The sequence below is a fragment of the Hipposideros armiger genome, unplaced genomic scaffold (assembly GCF_001890085.2).
Source record: "Hipposideros armiger isolate ML-2016 unplaced genomic scaffold, ASM189008v1 scaffold_1331, whole genome shotgun sequence".
In the NCBI taxonomy this organism is placed as follows: Eukaryota; Metazoa; Chordata; class Mammalia; order Chiroptera; family Hipposideridae; genus Hipposideros; species Hipposideros armiger.
The window spans coordinates 69,187-74,253 of NW_017732681.1; positions in this window are offsets into that span (position 1 = coordinate 69,187).

Here is a 5,067-nt window from a genome sequence, read left to right on the forward strand (position 1 = left end):
TTGTAGTGTAAATGGGAAAGATAACTTGTAGTTTTGTACACATATATTTAGATTTAGAGAGAGCTCAGGTAACTTACCTTTTAGTTCTGGAACAAGACGAGGTAAACAGAGAAGCTACAACTGAGAAACTGTCTATAAGGAAGCTCCTATTAACTGAAACTGATTTACATGATACAAATCTGGGCTTTGTGCTAGTGCTGGTTTGGGGAGATTTCTCATAAGGGGTGTGAGTATTCTGTATGTTTCTAGTCTAGTTCATTCCAGTCACCAGCTGAATATAGCTGAGAGAATAACCACTGCCAACATGTGGAACAGAACTGCCCAGCCCAGAACTAGGTGAATTTATGTCCCACAAAATCATAAGAAAGAATAAATCCTTGTTGTTCTAATCTACAATGTATTGGAGCTATTTTTATGCAGGAACGCATAACTGAAACAGAATGAGATATCACTGATCTCTTGTAGCATATGTTATAATATAGATAACCATAAACAGTTACCTAATGGTTAGGCATTGTAGATAGATTCTAATCACTATTATAGATATGAGAATCGATTAAAAATGATAGAGTTTTCTTTAAAAAATGACACAGTGTGCTTTTTACAGACTTGATAAAATTTATATTTACCTCAGTTTTTGGATCAAATCAGAATAATGTATTGAATCTAAACAAGAATTTTGCATGGTACATTTTTTTATGTTTGCCTTTTCATAAAAACACATGTATCCCTCATATCATCTGGTGCTTTTGTCACAGACAAGTGTTATAACCATTAAATAATGACATGGAGTGCATAAGGGAGAGAAGAGGCAGAATTCCATTGTTAATTTTATAATTGGATTATTTTAATCATATGCTTATTTAATTGCATTCATCACATTTTATTACTAGGTCTCATGATGCTGTTTATTTAGTTGCAGTCCCCTTTTTTGTGGAAATACCTATGATATGTGAAAATTGCTAGTCATACCGAGAGGCCCTTTATGATTACTCATAGTCTATCAGAAGCATCTTACCATTTCACTGAGAAGATAATACTGCTATAAAACTCATAATTTAATTCACGAAATTGAGCAAAATGTATTTTAATATTTCTGTTTTTGTACTGCTCACTTTTATTATTCATCTGAGAAATAGTCAAAATAAGTAGAAATGTTTATTTTGTGTCTCAGAAGGAGGAATGAATAAGACTTTATATGAGTAGTAATTCTTGGATCAAGCACCTTCTCACTTGTGTGAATAATTGCTGAGATCATAGGAATATGTGTATAATAACCCTATAGTTTTTATTTTATATTGCTAGTGAAAATCACTACATTAATATTTTAAATGTATACAAAACAGATTTTAAGAGACCAGTGATAAAATAAAGTATTAAAAAGTTGAAAGTACTTAAAAACACTTTATTTACCATATTATTAGGTCTGTTTCTGTTGAAACTGACAGAAACCTAACTTAAACTGACTTATGCCCCAAATTAATTGATTGCAAAGCAGTCAGAAAGCCTTTAGGGGTAATTTTGAATTTAGACATGATTTAAATCCTGTCATCAGACTTGATTTCTCTCTACATCTTGATTCTGCCTTCTTCTCAGTCACTTTCACACTCATGTTCTCCAAGACACTGATAGTAAATTTGTACCATGAGCAGTAAGTTCATTGACCTCACTTAAGGAGCTTTCAATAACAACCCTTACCTAAATCCAGCTCCTCAGATTCAACCTTAAGTGTTTGCATCTATTTTTTTTTATTAAAGTTTATTGGGGTGACAATTGTTAGCAAAGTTGCATAGATTTCAAGAGTACAATTCTGTAATATATCATATATATATATTATAATATGTCATATTGTGTGTTCACCACCCAGAGTCAGTTCCCTATCACCATATATTTGATCCCATTTACTCTCATCTACTACCCCTCTCCTCCCTTACCCTCTGGTATCCACTAAAGTCATAGACACATCCAAATTTTTAAAGGCTCCTGACGTGTTTGCAACAAAGGGAGCTCTTTTCTCTTCATGGAGGAACGAAAGTCTTGGGTGCAGGTCTCACTGGCTCCTATTGACTCAGTACCCCATTTTTTAACCAATCATGTTAGGTCACCCTGATGGTGTTAGGCCTATCAGAGATGGTCACTCAGAGCCTACCAGTTAACTAGCAATTGGGGCAACAACATCCGAAGTACATGAATTTGGTGAGGCAGTTGTGGAGTGTGCTACCTAAGGAAATTTAGGGTAATATTTCGCCAGGAAGATGACAGAGTTCCCAATAACAAAAACAGCAGATATCCACCATAGGTCAAATATTTAGTAGTACTGTGTGGGCTATTTTTCTAATTATTGGTGAGTCATAACCCAAGGAATTAGAGTGCAAGAACACTTTAAAAACAATGTTTCACTGTAACATACAGTAGGCTCTTTTCCTGTGTTTTGCAAATGTCTCAAATGTATGCATTATATTATAAAAAACATCAAGTAAAATATACAAATATAAAGGCTTATTTCATATATGCTTTGAGTTGTTATTATCATTGTACTATTATTATTATTATTATTATTAAATCAAGAACTTTTTCTTTGCACAAGGTACAAATTATTTTACCTCCAAAAAATCATGTTCCTTTTATGATATTTTTCTACAAATAAGAAAAAAATAGTATCAAAATTATATTCTCCTAAATTCAAGCAATGAGGGAAAGAATCACAGTAGAATCTTATCCACCTTACATTCTTTATTTTCCTATGTAGGAAAATATGCAGTTTCACAATATACTAGGGTATCTGATGCTCACTTAAACCTCAAAAACTCAGAAAGCATTGTGAAATAACATGAAGTAAATAGAATCACAATTGTCAGAGAAACAGAAGTTACATGCAGTGAATCATATAAGAAGAGAAAGAAATCGGCTTACTTTAATTTATCACACCCTCAGGTATTAATGGTACCTGTCAACAACAGAGCATATGCCTGCTGGGAAGCAAGAATTGCAAATTCCCTGGTAATTCATTTATAGCTTCATGACCTAATAAATAGACAATTTATTAAATAAAGTTCTTTGTGGATACATGTTGTATGAATGTGGACACACAGCATTCATTTGTTAGTTGTTTTTGGTTTTAGTTTGTAATCATAATAACCTAACTCTGGTTAACTTCAAGAAAAATGAATTGATTGAGAAGACAGTGGTCTATCTCAAGAAGCTAGAGGAGGAAATAACTCAAAGGTAGGAAAAAAGCCTGGAAACTTCCAAGAGCACCAGGACAGTAACATTTCACTGACCTCTCTCTAATGAATATCTATGCTATGTGAAGTGTAGCCCAGCTACCAGCAGCATCTGCACTACCTGAAAACTTAGAAAAGAGGCAGAACCATGCACGATATCCTAGACCAGAATCTGCATTTTAACAAGTTTCCTGGTTATCCTTATGCACATATCCTTATGAAGAAGCACTTCAATTAATGTGACCCAAATACAATAATAAATCCCTGTGTCCCTCTGCTCCAAATTTATAGGTACAAGAGAGGACATATGATCAGCCCAGCTCTGGCTGACTGTTTAACTTATGTCAGCTATGGAGTAGGGAGAGGTCGGTCACACAAAACAAATGCTGACTCTTAAAGACTCTTGTTACACCAGTGTGTTTGTTCTGACTCAAGGGTGACATTATTTCGTTAATGCAGAATCTCTACCCAGCTTTTTGTCAGGTGTAAATATAGTGTGAACATGGAATAAAAAATAAAAAAAGCAGACAATAAGGAACTTGCAAAAATTAGATGTAAAAATAAGTCATGTGAAATAAGAATTAGAATCCATAACATTTCAAAAGAAAAAAATATTAATAAGTTGTGACAAAGACTGGAAATCTTCCTAACAAATCATCAACAAAAATATTTTCGAATTATGCTTACTGAGGACAAGAGAACATATTTAAGATGGAGCTATATGGGGAAACTTAGAGATATGATTAATGAGTAAGTTAAAAGGAAGTTGGGTTTAAAAGTCACAAAGAAAAAAGATAAAAAGAATGTATTATCAAACATCGATCTCTATTTGAGAAAAGAAATAACTTCTTAGTCACTGATTCTTAATAATTAATATGATTTCTGAATGCTATAGTAAATAGACGAAGACTTTACTCAGGAGGAAGGATCTCCAAGGTAGATCGTTAAGAAAGAAAGCCATAGTCCATTTACATAGGATACCATTTGTGTACACAATTAAATATATATATATTTATATATATTTATATTACATATGAACCCACACACATATACACATGCATACATGAGACTATATGTTGTGTGTAATCATGTATCTAAGTATATTAATATATTTGTATGTCCATACTTGTATGTGTGTTTATATGTGTGTGTGCCTATATCTTTGGTATTATTTACATACTGATAAAAAACTAGATAATAGATTAGGAGATAAAGTAATTTTTTTATATATTCCTCTTGGAACATAGGGAAATTTCTTCTATCTATCATCTATCTATCATCTATCTATCTTTCTATCTATCTATCTATCTATCTATCTAACATCTGTCAATCTATCATCTATCTACATTCTCTATATCTTTCTATAAGATACTAAATTTTACCCCAAATGTATATATTTGCTAGGTCTTACAAAATGAAGTGTTTAAGGGCCTATATATTAAGTCTTAGTTTCAATGACATAAAATGCTACCTGAAAACTATATTATCTTGTCATTAACTACCAACTTTTAGAATTATTTGGATTACTATATTTAAAATATTGGTATGCAACTAGTTTTATGATTAAAAATGACTTTAGTTGTGTTGTCATGAATGCCTTGATGTCCTGAATCATTTTGACTTTGGGGAAGAGCTGGAAGTCACATGGTGCCTGATCCGGTGAATAAGGTGGATGAAGACACACCCATAATGTTTTTATTTGAAAGAAATGTCTGTACCAGAAGTGATGTGTGACACCTAGTGTTGTCATGATGGAGAAAGAAGTAAAGACACTCACATAAGAAGGCTTCCAGAACTGCTTCAGAAAGTGGCAAGAAGGATGGGATAAGTGGGTTTGGGGGGA